The following is a 16,139-nucleotide window of genomic DNA, read 5'->3' as shown; positions in this document are numbered from 1 at the left end:
GTATGAAAGCTACTTAAGTTGGGAAATGAAGTGCTATTAGACCGGTATGATGTTTCCTTAAAAGCAGAAACAAAACTTATATCTTAGTAAAAGAGAATTCAGCTAATAGTAATGAATTATAAAGCCACTCTAAGTCTTGAATCTTATGATTCTACTGAATTTAAATCCTGAGAAAGATAAAATAGAAAAAAAAACTTGTCTCAAAGAGGACAGTCTTTGAGAAGAACGAATTAAACAGAAGTTATCCAAGATGCTTTCCATTTGTACTGCTTGTCGTGCAACACTTATTTTGCAGATTGCTCTTTCATAGTTTTAAAGAAGTGGGGAATGCTAATCCTGTATGATTGCTAACACAGCTAACATTAGGCTGGTGAGTGGTCACCAGTGAGGTTCCTCAGGGCTCCATGGTGAAGGGTTTTGAGGAGATGCCATGTGAGGAGTGGCTGAGGACACTTGGTCTGTTCAGCCTGCAAAAGAGTAGGGCAGACCTCGCTGCAGGTACAGCTTCCTCATGAGGGTCACAGGAGGGGCAGGCACTGATCTCTTCTCTGTGACAGGGACCAGCGACAGGACCCAAGGGAATGGCCTCAAGCTGTGTCAGGGCAGATTTAAGTTGGATACTAGGAAAATGTTCTTCACCCTGAGGGTGACTGGACACTGGAACAGCTCCCCAGGAAAGCAGTCACAGCACCAAGCCTGACAGAGTTCCAGATGTGTTGGGACAATACTCTCAGGGCACATGGTGTGGTTTTTAGGGCTGTCCTGTTCAGGACCAAGAGTAGGACTTAGTGATCCTTGTGTAGGTACCTCACAACTCAGGATATGCTATGAATATGTGATGTCTTCACTATTTGCAACAGTGCTGGACTAATTCAACTCATCCTATAGTATGAAATCTAAAATATGGGTTGAGAGTAAACTTTGGCTCCTGTTGGGCCAGAGTTTTCCAGAATGTGCTTTCTAAGACTGCTTTAAACAACTTTTGATATGTACCATTAATGAAAGAAAAACACAGTGATTTGACTTAGACTGAGATTCCTAGGACATGTTATGCCTAAATAAGTAAAGGAGGAGAAGGCATCAAAATTGCAGGAAATCCGTCTGAAAAGGGTTTTTTATTGCCTTTTAATCTGATGAAAAATATAATATAAACTGTGCTAGGCTTTGATTGATTCCCAAATTCTGTGGATGTCAACAAAAAATTATGCAGCATTATTGATTTCAAGGGCTTTGCTGCAGAGGACAAATTATTTTTTGCAAACACAACAGTAAAATGCGTATCTCCTGAAGGGAGCCTTGCAGTAGCTAGAAAATAGCATGACGTTTGGATTTTTTATGAGACTATATAATTTTATTCTTTGCAAGTGAATTTTCATTTTTGGTAGATAAATAGCCAGTCAGATTCACACAGGAGAGAAATTACAAATTTTATTTTCATTTCTTTGATAAGAGGTCTAGCTTAAGGCTGCTCTGATCCCATTCCAGTTACTTCATTCAATGACAAGCTTCAGAAAGGCTGCTCTAAAAGTGAGGACAGCTAAAATTCAGTGATACAGTCACATCAAGTCTCCACAAGCCAAAACTGGAAGACCACTGAGAGTGCTGATTGCCAGCTTCTTAAGTAGTCTTCTAAACTGTGGAAAAACTCAGCAAACAGAATAAAAATCTTCTGTTCTTCACCTGCCAGTATATAAGGAATTAATTTTAGGGGGAAAAAAATAGTGGTTTGTGATCTGAAATATATGATGTGGACAAAAGCTTTGAGTCTACAGACTTCTTCAAAGACAAATATGAAAGGTAACTGCTTGACAGTAGGCTTAAATTTGCTGTACATTACTTAAAACTTCACTAGTTAGCATTCCACAAATCAAAAACTGGTGAATGCTTCCACAGAAAGATTTTGTGATGCAGGGAAGGGGCAATCTATGGAAAATGTTTCCGTTCTCAATTAAAACAGTATTGCTTTACAGCATGTGAGTTGGTCATAGATATGGCAAAGAAATACACTATTTTGAACAGCTATGGTGGAACAGTTTGGGGAAAAAAAGTATTCTAAAAGTTTAACAATATTGCAGATATCTATTGAGAAATAAGGCAAAAAAACCGGAATAAAGCAATGAGAAATAGATTTTTTTAAATTTATTTTTTATTTATTCCCTTCCTTCTAAACAGAAGCAAGCAATTTGTTCTCTAGAGCTTTGAAAGGTTAATCGCTTACAGGAAAATAAGGATGTGAAGAATATCTAAGTAATAAGAGCTAAAAATGTCAGACGCCTGGGGATAAAGCAAACATTTCTATGTTTTTCAAATTGCTGTCTATTGTCATTTTTTGAGTACAGGGATATTATTTTAAATAAAACATTACCTTTTGCATAGGGCGAATTGTCAATGGATGCAAAGAAAAAAAATCAGTTTGGAAGTAGTGAAAGACTGTGGCAAGTGTTTGCCTTTTTGGTGAATCAGTAGGGCAGGCAGGGAACTGCTCTGCTGTTGGAAAGCACACTCCCGTGCATGCCCAGCAACAGGCAAGCACCAGCTGAATTCTTTTCAGAGCTGCCAAGCTGTGAGACTAGATGCCCAGAAAGTTAATGGTAGAGTGTATTCCAAGGGTGTTATACCACCCCTTTCCTAATCATCTTACTGTGCAAGGAAAAATAACTGGTTCATTGCACATAGAAATCTGTTTTCAAAAAATACTGGTTTTCTTCCATAGCAGGTTTCTCTGGGTCTTTCTCAAGACTTTAAAAGGAGTGGCTTTCAAAACACTCAGAAATCCCTATTTTTGAGGTGAGTTTGCATCTGAACACTGCAAGTGTTAACAGCTAGAGACATTCAAGATGTAATATTTCACTTGTAACTTAGGGGCAAGGGACAAGTGAAGAATTTTTCAAGGTTTATAGAATTCCTGATATATAGTCTCTCATTACCCTCTTAAGTAGATTACTGTAGTTGCTTAAGTTTGTCCTAGTGCTGGAGTCAGACAATCACATTTTGGATTTAGAGCTCAAGAATGGAACAGTATTTAAAGCTGGATGATTATTTCAGAAAGCTGATTCTCTAGTTCCTGTAGCAAAAAAATAAATAAAGTGATTAGTGTCGAGCCGCCTGATTTGCAATATGTAAGTACTTTTGGTATTGAAAAGTCTGGAGATTATTATTTTTTTTAATCTTGCTTTTTAACTATTTTCTTTCTGCTAATTTGTGTTGTTGCCTGTCTTCATGGCTCCTGTGCCCAAAAATGCCTACAAATTTGTGGAAGCTGGTTTATAGAATTGTAAAGTTGACCCCAGCATTCTCCTGCTAACTTTTATCACATTATAAACTGCAATTAAGTCACTGGAAGAGACTGCCTTAGTGGTAAATATAATTTCAATGAAACACCTTCTAAATCATGTTCTGATTATACAGTCTGTTTTGTAAGGCATGTTCCTGCTACAGGTTGTAGCCTGCTTTCATTCACTTGCTCCCTACAGACAAGTTAATGGTGTTCCTGGAATCCAGGGCAGTCCTGAAGCAGGCAGAAAGAGAATGGGGCTTTGGCTGCACGCTGCTCTTTGTTTGACAATGAAGGCATTTAAACAGAAAGTTTTTTTTCACATAGTACACTTTGTGATTGAAACAGATCTATTGCTTAAATGACCCGACCTTTTTCACAGTTGGGCACAATTTGGTTAATTTTATGAAGGATTGTATCTCCCAGGGCACCATTTTATGTGGATACACTAAATGATCTGTCCTATATTTTAGATGTATCAGCCAGAGTTAATTAAAATACATACATGCTGTGTAATGTAGCAACAGCACTGAGGCCAGTCCTGGCTCCCAAGGAAATTATCTGTGCTAACCAAAAGTTATTTTTCCTCTACACTGTGTAGCTGTTTCTTTTATTAAACTTATTAAAGTCATTTTAAGCTTTGAAGTTCTGAGGCTGGTTTGGCTGGTGTTTTCATCAGACGTTATTCATCCTCCTAAGGCATATGTTCTGCTCTCAGAGCAGATATGGGCACTTCTCATTAATTTATTCCTGTTAAAAATTAAAATACATTTTAAATGTTTCATATTAACAGAGGTGGAGATGATAGTCTTCTTTATTTATCCACATAGCAAAAAATGCATAAACTGTAATAGTGTCAATTTTTCTTTATTAACCTAATCTAGCACCTGTGAGATGATGATTTGTTCACTATATTCTTACACACACACACACACATATATATATATATATATATGTCCTTCTTGTACCTTTCTTATCTAGAATAGTGTCTTCTCCTCTTACCATCACTTTTAATGACGTTTTGCTGAATATTCTTATCACCTATTCTGGCTGTGAAAGTTTATCAGACAATTTTGTTTCTGTACAGATAAGAAACTAGGCATGGAGATGATTTCTTTCATTCTTCTATGGGCAACCAAAATGAATTCTGGAGAACTGACTTCAAACAAGTTGGTCAAGAAATTTGAGGCAAGGGTTCTACAATGAGGACCATGAGATTTTTGAAGTGGTACAAATACAGTGTCTAGGATTTCTTAAATGAAAAGTGCCTGTTAAATCTCACTGAAAGAGCCATGTCCTTTAATTTTAGGATCATTTTATGAAGAATATCCGAATAGCTTTCATTTTTAACCAGCAAATGCTACTTCTCTCTTTGGAGATATGCATAATATTTCTAAATTTTATTGTGAGGATAATGTTACAAATCTCCACATAAACATACAAACACAAATAAATTACTCATTTCTTTATACCAAAGGATGCAAGAATTCAAATATGCTGCAGAGGTTTATGACAGACTAAATAACCTTGCTTCAGTTTGTCAAAGATGTGTACGGTATCCACATTTTTAGAGCGTCAAATAGGTTTTCGATGTGGTTTATGGGATGCACTTCACAACAGACTCCATTTCTCTTTCAAGCACTGTTATCAATAAAGCAGCTTTGTAGGTTTGGACAGGCATTTTCTACTGCCCTCTTGTCACATGCAATAATGTCATATTAGCACATCTGGAAAAGTAACAAGTGCATGTTACATCTTGACCATAATTTGTTTTTTCGCCTCTGCCATTTCTAAAAGATAGAGGATTCCACTCCTTTTTCCCATCATGGCAGAAAATTTCTCAGTATACCTGTCCCAGTCTTGCACATGACCACCATATGTTTATTTATTCTCAAGGCAGTACTGTTTTATAGCTCTTTCCCTTCATTAGTGTTTAATCCAGCACATATACCTTGAGGGATTAAGTTTATTTCCCTTGGCCTTCATTTTTTCTATGCTGAATTATACCACTTTCTTTTCTGTCCTATCATAAGAACAAACTGTGGATCCTTCTGACCAGTGTCGTACAAACCTTCCCAGTTTGAACTGACATGGATTTAAAAACTATTGCACAGAAAGACTGATGGACTTTCTAGTTAATATTTTAGTTTTGTGTTCCGAATGTAAGTGAATTTTTGGTGGGGTGTGTGAACTGAGAAGTGGACTGCAAAGGAGGAGCAATCCTAAATCAGACTCATTACTCTGAACAAAGGGTCAGACTGAGAGAGGTTGAGGAGGGGACAGAGCAACTCTCTAGAAGCAGAGTAAGGGAAAAACAGATATTGTTTCAAAGCACTTTGCTTTTGTAAGGATGTAATTCAACAATGGCAATAGAGCTTTCTCCTAAACTGTGATCTTGAAAAAAATGACCTATCTTGGAGGATGCCTGGTGGGGAAGAGAACTTAAATTGAATGAAAATAGTTATTTGGTCATCTCTTTTAGGATGCCAAAATATGTTGCAAATACTTTCCGTAAGAATAGCTCTGAAAGAATGCCATATAGCATTTGTACTAGAAGAAGCTAATTATCTTGTCAGAGCTGCTGCTTGTAGATTGAATCTTGACTGCTTCAAATGAGATCTAGAGTTTTAACAGACACAAAATCCAGCTTTGTGTACTTGTGGTTTTATTCAGAATAGCCTAATAGGTGAGAGAATTCTTGTAAGTCTTGAAATAAAAAGAAGCAAAAGCTGGGTGTACTGACCTGAATCCATAATTAACAGCTCTCCATTCATGGAAATGATACTGAACTTTCTTGGCCTTTTATAAGGCATAGTTGACATAGTTGGGCCTTCATCTTAACTTAGCTCTTCTGAGTTGCTGTAGGGGAGTTTTGTTATCTGGAGCAAAAAAGGATTGTAACCTAAAAGGAATTCATGGAGGCAAATTTTTAGTCCTCACAAGAGATAATAAATGGATAGAAATTGGGTCAAGTATCTGGAAATAAGCTTATCAGTGGCTACTTCTTTGCCTCTTTTTCTCCTCCAGCCACTTCCCTCTCCCCTGACAGGAGATCTTCAGATTCAGAATTTGCTGGCAGCGTAATTGAAGGTGCAGCTTGGAGTTCTGCAAAGGCATTCTAGATAGATATGGTATTAAATTAGTTACATACAGTCTGAGAGTTTAAGAGTAAATTACAGCAATGTAATATCTCTGTAAGCCACGAAAGAAACAGAAAGAAAGTGTAGCTCAGGCATTGTGTTGGCTGAATTCTGGCAGCTGCTGGACCTGCCTGTGAGCCATGCAGGCATCTGTGGAATGCCAGCTCCTCCTCTCTGCATTGGACAAGTGTGTGCCTGACAGTTTCAGCTCCAGTTGCTATAAAAGTAGAAAAAACCAAGCCACCAACTAAGAATCTGCTACAGTCTGTTCATACTGAGTGCTGCTCTGGGGTAGGCATCAGGCATTATTTTCTGGTGCTTACCTTTGGGATAATGTTGGCTGCTGATTCCTCTCTGGAATATTTGGGATCTAAGAACACTAACAGGCCTAATATTTTGATCTTTTCTGCTTTCTATTTCTGAAGCGCTAACAACAAATGCTTCATACTTCTTTTCCAAGAATCTGTCTTCTTTTTTCCAAAGAAAATAAGCTGTCTTCTTACGTTATAAACCTCTCATTATTCTCACTCTTTTTCTTCTGGACTCTCTATTGGCCGTTTCCTTTGAAAACATGTTTCAAACACACCCAGTCTTGGCTCAGTGAGATCCCACAAGTATCAACTGGAATAAAAGAATAACGCCTTATATATATATATTATACTATGCTTATTAATATGCATCAATGTCCCATTGAGATCTGGGGGAGTTTTGCAACAATCTTTGCTTTGAAGCTTTTGGTTCATTATAACACCAGAATTTGTCCTAGATGTAAATGCCATATTAACCATCTTTAAAGCTGCTACACAAACCTTACTCTTTTGTTCTCTATATGTGCATTTCTTTCATTATTTAAAATATTAAATAAGGGTGCACATGTGAACCTGTCTTGCTCTCATGGAATATCTAAGGGGTGTGTTTTTGTTTTCCTTTAGGATGAGACACATACAGTAACTTTGTGCAAATCTTTCTACTTATTTATACAATTCTCCATGACATTGTTATAAAGTCTCTCCACGCACATAGTACAGCTGAAGCTCCACTGATCATTCTGAGTTTGAGATAGATCCTTTTAAGGAGGAGGTGTGAGACTCCATTAAGACATAAAAATTACAGAAATAGAAATAAACTCTGGTAGCAGTTAACCAGAGGCACAGTGTGAGGGTATCAGTATTCAATCAAACTTTGTCTTGGCAGCTGCTTTTTTTTGTTGTGGCTTTTGGTTGGTTGTTTGGTTGGTTTTTTAAGAGTTAGGATATGTGATGTTTCAATTAATTAAGAAATCATGAAAGAAAATCAGATTACTATGGGTAACTTACACTTTATAACTCTCTATGCAAACCTGTTAGTACTTCAATATTAAATATCTCCTGTTTTTTCTAGATTTGCCAGTAAAGTCTGTGAATAATGATAGTACATAAGGACACGTTTGCAGCAGAGAGACAACAAGAAATGCTTCTTGTTCTCTGTATAGCAATCACTTTTTCAGGAATTTCTCCTAGACATTACACTAATTTTTTGATTAGAGGTATAAAAGGCAATTCTACAGTGCTTTACTGAGAATTTTTATCTGAACAGATTCCTACTACTTTGGGGAGATGAGTAATTGAGGGGACCTTACTGAGTTTATAATGGAGTTCTCAGCTGTGCATCAAAGGCTGTTTTGTTCTGGTCCCTCAATAATTCACATTAACAATATTCTCTGCAGTGATGAACAGGGTTAAAATAACCTTTTGTAAGTGTCCTATTTATGTAAATTTTTTATTTTCTATAGGAGTTTGTACTAGAACAGATACAATTTTTGAGATTCTAGTTGAGTGGAAAATGTAGTTTTGATTCTATCTTTCTGGAGTGATTGTGACTGAAATCAAAAGCTAAAACTTACATTTCACCAAAGTGTGAATGGCCATGTTGAATTTTATTGGCAAACAAAACTACAAGTTGCTCAGGTAATTCCAAATACTCACTCTCAACTGCTCAAAGTCCTTCAAACAAAAACTGGTGTAATTTTTACCTAATCTAGTTTTTATTTGAAAAGGGAGAAAACTAGCTCACATACTTTAAACTTCACCTCCATTTCTACTTTAAGGTTAATGATATTTCCATCTTTCTGGAAATTGTATTCCTCCCTCAGTTGAACTAATAAGCTTGAGTTCTTAGTTCAACTTATTTGCTAATCATCAGTCGTGTAGGAGTAATCTTTCTCAAGATGCTTAATTGTAAATTTCACACTCAATATGCTAAATCTGATAATGAATTATATGCGGGCAATCAAATGTTCTCTATCAATTTTGTGTTGTTGGGGATTTAAAAACTAAAATAACCCCATCAGAATTCCTGCACTTAATGTCCTAGCTTGAAAACTTTGCTTTTTTTTATGGACTAATAGGGCTGTGTGTTTTCTTGTACTTTGTCAAACATCTCAGAGCAGCACCACTACAATTTCAAGAATCTTAAACCATGAAAGTGCTGTCATCTGCTTTGTATCAACAACATTTTATGGGGTTTTAGCACTGAGGACAGTTTCCTGGGAAAATGAATATATGCAGCTTTAGCCTGGTTTGCCCTGTGAATGTCAAAGTCTAGTTTGAACTACATTACGGTTAATGGTGATGGTTTTCTCTTACCTCTGACAGAAACTTGAGTCCAGAAACTTCTGTGAATGATATTCAGAATTTTACTGCACTTCTACATATTGCATAGCTCACTTGTTCAAGACTGAGAATGTAGTTCTTGAATCCCTTGCCTATTGTTTCATGAAATAAAACAATTAATTTCATTCCACTGGGATTAATTAGTAGCAACAGAGTTTCTATAGAATATTATCCACTCTTAAACAATACAGTACTCGCTTTTGCAGTTTCTGCAGAACCAACATGCTGCGTAATTCCATATTTATAGCTCTGTTTTATGCTTGAAATGGAGGAAATATTATGTCGTTTTTGTTTATTTCAGTAATTATTCAAGGATCTTAAAAAGTTTGCTGGAAAAAAGTCTTCTCAAGGATTTGCTCTTCCTAGCAAATCACACTCTGCCCAGCTTGTTTTGCCATGCCTTTGGGTAAACAACTGAATGAGGATGTTGTTAGAAAATGAAAACCATCTCAAGCAATTCCTCACCACATGGTATGGCTCAAGGAGACAGCTTGATCCCAAGATGTACAGGAGGGCAGTGTCTTTATGGTAAAACTAATAAAAATACTTAATAGCTAGAGACTATAGGGATGGTTCTATTTCAAAATCAGCCAGGCAAGCATGTGTAAGTGTTAGAAGGGATATTTCTACAGCAACAAGGATGGTCAGCACCTCCAATAGAGTAAAGCCATCCTGCTCACCAGGCACAGTACTAAATTGCTCGCTCCTCAGTTATGAGCTTTCTGTCTGGTGTTAGCCTCTTCATATGCAAAGATGAATCTTTGTGTTTTTGCCATTTGCCTCAAGTGTCTTTTTTGTTTTAAATGTCACACCACCAAATTAATACCCAAAGAGTAATACCATTCGTAAGTAAAGGCAGATTTACTGGAGATCTCTCTTAAGTTTCTGTCAGGGCATCATAATATTTTGATATGTTCCTGCAGATCATATAGTTACTGCCAAATTAAAAGTAATGGAAGAGATACTCTAGAACAAGAAGTCTTGGAGAAGGTTTTGTTCAAATTTGCCTCTTCAATTTCTTTCAATAACCTACACAAAACTCTTGTGTAATGTATTTGCTTTCTTTTCCTCTCCCTTCTAATTGGTTTTCTTTTGGCCAATGCTTATCCCATCTTCTTTTCTCTCAGCAGGAATAATCTGAATTGCTTTCTCCAGACTTGGGGTTCCACTCAGCTGGAAATCATACTAAACAATTCTTTATCTTACGAGAAATGTGAATGCATTTCACATGCTATGTACTCTCAGCAAGAAAACGTGCTGCTGCACAGTGGGAATGCCTGGGAATGCCCACCACACTCTTGCCAGTCTCTCTTTTCAATTTTCATGCAATTAAATCTTAAAGAACTCTTTTTTACATAGATCTCAGATTACTTTGAAGATCACAACTCTGAGTATAATTGTATGATTTTTTTTTTTAACCTGCTAGCCAATTTTTTTTGAGGGAAGAGTTCCCAAGTAATTGGGGGGGGAGGGCAGAGGGGGAAATCTGCATTTTAAATGTCATGCATTGTGCAGAATTATCTCAAGAAAAGTACACTCAGACTTCCTTGTAGTTATGAGGTTCCACAAGTTGCTGTGTTCTTTGGAAGACACCAGTCTATTTCTCTGAGTGCTGTTTGCTTCCTTTGTAGGTTGGCATGAGGGAAATACAGCCATCATCCTGCTTCGTTCTTATTGTCTTTGTGACTGAAATTCATTTTTCTTTTACAGGTATATCACAAGAATAAGCTGTTTGCCTCTCTTTTCAGTTACAATCTATCCTAAAACAAACACTACCTAAGCTCAAATCTTTTATGGTCCATAAAAGGTTTTTTGTCTCAGCTATTCTGCCACTGCAATTATTTTCAACTAAGGGACATCAACTCTTCTGTTGGTAAATTTTGCTGACTGTCTTGCTTTTTACTGTGAATCTTGTAAGCATTGAAATATAAAGTGAAGATTATTTTAAATTACAGAAACTAGAAATTAAACAAAAAGAAAAAACAGGCTACACTTTAAGGTCAGTTTGTCACTGGCTTTAAAAATAATAACACTACTACAAATCTAAGTTGAGCTCCCTCACCATGAATTTTTTTTTTATTTAGACATGTATTCACAACATAAATTTCCTTCTATTTCTGGACATTACTGCTTCCCAAAGCTGTGGTTTTGTTAGCCTACTCCTGTACTCAGTGATCCTAAAGTTCACTGCTGATAGTATCACACGTGCAGCGTTTTTTCACTGCTACCAGTCACTTGGGGTTCATAAATCAGTTCTACAGGACAAATCAAGTGAAGCAAATAATTCAAGGCTTAGAGGATAATTTTATTATTATTACTATTTCTGAGAATTATATGATTAAATCTTGAAATAATCATGCCTCACTCAAAAGGAAAAATCCCTAAAGAAATGAAAAATATCTGTATATGGTTCCCATGCAATTTCCCTTGTCTGTTCTGATCATTTCAGACAGGTCAGTCGTCTCCTCTCCCCTTTGTGAGCCTACAGAAACACAGAAACACCTGTCTCTCTGCAGTTGTGTCACAGTCCCTTGCTTGGTTTTACAGACTTCTGTTATGAAACGTACACCTCACTCACTCATTCTCTCCCTAAGCACTAGAGGCACCTTCCCAACTTTCTCAAAAGTTGAGAGCCTTGAAATAAGAAGTCTTGATGTCCTGATTTGCCTTGTTCTCCTTCCAAGGAAATACCACCATTTGCTAAAGTTGAAGTAGGCTGGACAGTTTTCCCTAATCTCTACCATTCTATTGTTCATATAAATCCTTTTGACAAGTGCCAAAGTTTTGGTGACCTTTCTCTGCATGGTTGCAATGGTGAAGGAGATGTGACGACCAAGGCTTTGCTTGATTGCATTAATAAATAATGTATTCAATAATCTAAGAGTTTAATATCCTCTACCAGAACTAATAAAGTGCACACAGGTGATTTTTTTTTTAGCTGAAACCCTGTATGTTACCTTTTCAGTGATTTATTTAAATAGCATTTTGTTATCATGAGGGAAAAAAAATGTAATTTGATTTTATTGCATGTTTAACCTGATTTTACAGTGAGTTATCTTAGAAGAGACAATCAGCAATTCTAAGTCTCTGCAGAAGAAAATGAGAAAAGATATTAAAATCATGTCTACAGTCTTTAGTGGGTAGATATAAATGTGCTTATCAGACTGGCTCCAAATCCATCAAAGCAAAAGCACATCAAGTAGCAGAGGTTCAAAAGGTCTAGATAAAAATCCCTTTTAAATATTCTGCTGGTCTATGTATATGAATTTACATTTGTTAATAGACTTAAATATGCACAAGGAAAATGGATTCAGCTCTGGGCTATTATAATGAAATATTATGGCACATCTATTAGTAGAGAGTAATTTTAATATCTTGCTATCTAAATTCAGTACCTGAATAATTCAACTTTAGCACAATAATCTTAGAAGTGTTAGCAGCATGATTTAGTGGATGTGGAGGGACTCACTTTTTTAGGGTGCTTTTGCAACATATAGGTGAATATTTGACGTCAAAAAGAGAAGATAAAGCACCCTTTATTTCCATATGCTCATCCAGGAAAGCATGTTTAGAATATCTTTGTTAGAACTTCATGCAATAAATTGCATGTGATCTTGATTATATCTGAATATTCAGGTTACACATTAAAAATATATAAAAGAGATCCCTCTGTGACACTCACCTCAACTTTCAAATTCAGTTTTTTTCTGGGATTTCACAAAGATGCTAGCTGACCTGAATCAGTCAGAATTCCTTCTAAGACTAAACCTGCAGTGTCCTGGCAATCCTACAAATGCATCTGCATTGCAGTAATGTGAAGAATTGTTCTTTGCACCTAAGTGCTACTTTAAAAAGATGAGGTCATCTATACCTGAGATACATGTTATAGAAAACCTGAGAATAAAAAAATCATCCAATTATCACAACTGCCTTTAAAGATTTTTGATGTAATAAGGGACTAATAGCTTATTTTTGCTGTCACCAACACTCTGCTTTCTATTTTGTCATATTCAATGCCTTTTCATTTTGCAGTCAGAGTCCAAATGGTATGTCTTCCCTTCCAGTCAGAATAGTATTTTCCTACTCTGAATGGAGCAGCTCCTAAAGAGTTCACATCTAGAGAATTATTAGCTAATGCCTATTTCAACAGAATGTTACAGCTACTTTAGACACTGAGTCATGAGGGCAGCCTCCCTTTCACTTTCAGGTTTTGGTGAACTTTCAGGGGACAGTTCTTGGGCAAATCCTTTAATTCATAGATAGGGAATGCCAAAAGCAAATTTAATTCAGTCAGCCTCTGCTAATGATCTCAAAATCTAGTGAAACTCACAATATCATAGAACTATAGAAATGTTCGACTTGGGAAGAACTTCCACTGAGATACTGAAGGAAAAAAAGAAACCCGTTCTGCAGTTAAAGACAAACTACAGAAAAATAATTTTGTTTTTATAGTATTTTTTAATATTATGCTATTGTGTTTCTTTTGACAATACTAAGAAGCAGCCTGCAGTACTTATGTTTGAATGTGGCTATTGCCAAGTGGCTGCTGCTCCTGCATTCCTTTTTATAATGTTGTTTGCATATGCATACTATTTCTCTCTGTTAACTGCTCCATTATATATTTTTATCCTGTATAAGCAATCCAAAGAGGGCACTTTTTAAGTGGTAACAACCAAAACAATCAACTGCACAAAATTCCATGTCCCCTCAAGCCTTATATCTTGTATAAGGTAGTTTCACTAATTTTCCTTTGAAATACTGCTATAATACTACAGATCAGAATAAAACCTGGGAGGAAAGACCTGGAAAAAAAAGACATCAGAGATCTAGCTCTGAAGCTGATGGGAGCTGCTCTCTGCTGTGACTTTTTCCTACAAAGCCTTGGTACAAAATAAGTTAGTGCTCTTAAAAAAAAAAAAAATCTAGTGATGCTATGTAATGTTGTTTTCTGACAGAAGAGCCTTTCATAAAAGTAACATAATACCTGGGAGATTCATAGTGGAAATGGGAACTGCTAAGTTGCTCAGTATTAAATTTGTAGCTGATTTTCTTTTAAAACTCGAAGCTAAAGTTGCTTTCAGGGACTTTCAGATATTTTATTTACTTCTTTACTTTTTTTACTCTCATCTTCATCTTAAAATCTCATTATAATTTAACATGCAGCTTTTATCCACTTATAAATCAACTATTCATCTTATATAGCTCTGGGGATATGTCCTAGAGAAGGGGAGAGCACAGGCCCTAATGCTTTCTGGGACAAAAAGCTCAGAGTACAAGAGCTTGCAGATCTGGGGTGGGCTCTGACAGCTTTGTTTTCTGTGTGATAATAAAAGCCCCTCCACAGAGAGTAAAAGGAAACAAGGTGGGGAAATATAAGAGAGGCAGGGGCATTGTCCTAGAGTGATTTTATGATGCTTGTATCCCCAGTCATCCGTTCTGTTTATGCTGGATATTGAGTTCTGCAGTTTTAAGACTGGTTCCAGGAGTGAAGGGGGAGAGTTGTGGAGTTTATCAGAGACTGCACTGGCTCCCCCGCATCCTTCACACAGACTGTGTTGCCTGCAGTGGACAGCAGGAGAGAGCTCTCCTTTCCTCTTAGTTAGTTTTTGGCTAGCTGAGGCAGAGAAGTTCCCTAGACTGTGGTTTATTTTTCCTTTTTCTTGGAATTGTTCAAACCTGCTCTGGACTGAAAACCCAGAGGAGCACTGGGAGCCCACACTTGTGGTCTACTGGGGCCTGGCCTGGGCTGTGGCATTTCCCAGCACAGGAGGGACTGCGAACAGACTGAGTGAGCCAGGCTGCAACCCATGGAAGGGACTCTTCTGAATTTGTCATCTCTTCAGAGCAGCGAGAGATTTTGTTGTTTAGTATTGTTCATTTTTGTGCTGGGGAGTGCTTTGCCTGTTAAATAAACAGGGTTTTTGCACTTCTCTCCAAAAAAATCTTTTCCTGAACCAATTGAGAGAAAGGCTGCTTAAGTCTGCTTTCTAGAAGGACCCCATCCAGAGGTTTCCTCCCAGATTTGCCCTAAACCAAGAGAGGCACAAAAGTAGGACAGCATGGGAAGAGGGGCAACAAAGGAGAATGTTTAGGCACTAGTAAAAATCTGGGGGAAAGAGAAAAAGGGATTAAAATGTAAGGGAGTAGAGTAAGAAAAAGAGGAAATGGGAAGGAGAAACAGGTTTCAAGTTTCAATGGTAAAGTGTACCACTGTTATAAACACTCTGAGAACTATAAGAGAGGTAGGAAGAACAGTCTGTGATCTGGTGTTCGGGAGTCAGAGCTGAATAAAGGGAAAATCAATCACTCATGAAAAACAAATACTTTGTTCAAAGCATGGAATTATAATAGATAGTCACATTTGTCACTAGATACCGTGTGCATGCAGCGCAGGCACAAATCTTTATCTATAAACCATTTTGTTAACCTATTATTAACTTTTGACTGTTGGACTCTGAGAGGTAATATTAAGAAGGGAATAGGAGACAAGTCTTATGTACCATATCGGTGCCAATGTTCTGTGCAAAGCTTAGCTGCTGACATTATAAATTGCAAGCTGGCCAAATGGCAGCTATGCCTGCTCTTTTTGCTTTGTCTCTTCCTTCTCCCCATGCTTTTTAAGGTTAGCGATTGCACAGCAAATAGACACAGCAGAAGGATTTATTTACGGAGACCACAGTTTCATACCTCCTCATCAGTTTCTGTTCCTCCTGAGAATATTCAGTAGTTGTTGCAGAAGGTCAATATCTTTTGAGAATTGTTCAATAATATTCTGGCCCCTCTGCTAAGTGTCCTGTACCCCTAGACATCCAAAAAACAGCAAGACAGTTTGTTAGAGAGTGATTTTTATTTCACCTTGAGAACTAGATGTATTTTGAGTTAATATTTTTTTTACATTAATAAATCCCACATTTAACATTCCATATGGGGGGGGCAGGAGCGTCATAAAGTATAGACTCTACATACATTTATTCTTACTGTACTGGTGTTACACCATATTTCAAAACATTGTGTTAACATGCAGCTGCTGAGCTGCACAGTTTTTAATGCTAAGCTTTTCCATATTTCAATGGG

The 16,139-nt window shown here is 37.0% G+C and overlaps 1 protein-coding gene across 3 annotated transcripts in view; it reads left to right on the top strand.

The window, feature by feature from the left end:
• The window catches only part of RXFP1 (relaxin family peptide receptor 1), a 96,531-nt gene that overhangs the window by 14,202 nt on the left and 66,190 nt on the right, over positions 1–16,139 (top strand). Inside the window, exon 1 of one of the 3 annotated variants that reach the window (XM_088163657.1) lies at positions 10,918–10,938. The exons of the other annotated variants lie outside the window; for them this stretch is intronic. The gene's annotated coding sequence lies outside the window, so the exon portion shown is untranslated. Of the gene's footprint in view, positions 1–10,917; positions 10,939–16,139 lie in introns of those variants that run through there. 3 annotated transcript variants of the gene reach the window in all.

Source organism: Sturnus vulgaris, chromosome 4 (genome assembly GCF_052056855.1).
Source record: "Sturnus vulgaris isolate bStuVul1 chromosome 4, bStuVul1.hap1, whole genome shotgun sequence".
NCBI lineage: Eukaryota > Metazoa > Chordata > Aves > Passeriformes > Sturnidae > Sturnus > Sturnus vulgaris.
The sequence above is the reverse complement of the archived record's forward strand: the minus strand, read 5'-3'. Positions and strand labels throughout refer to the sequence as shown.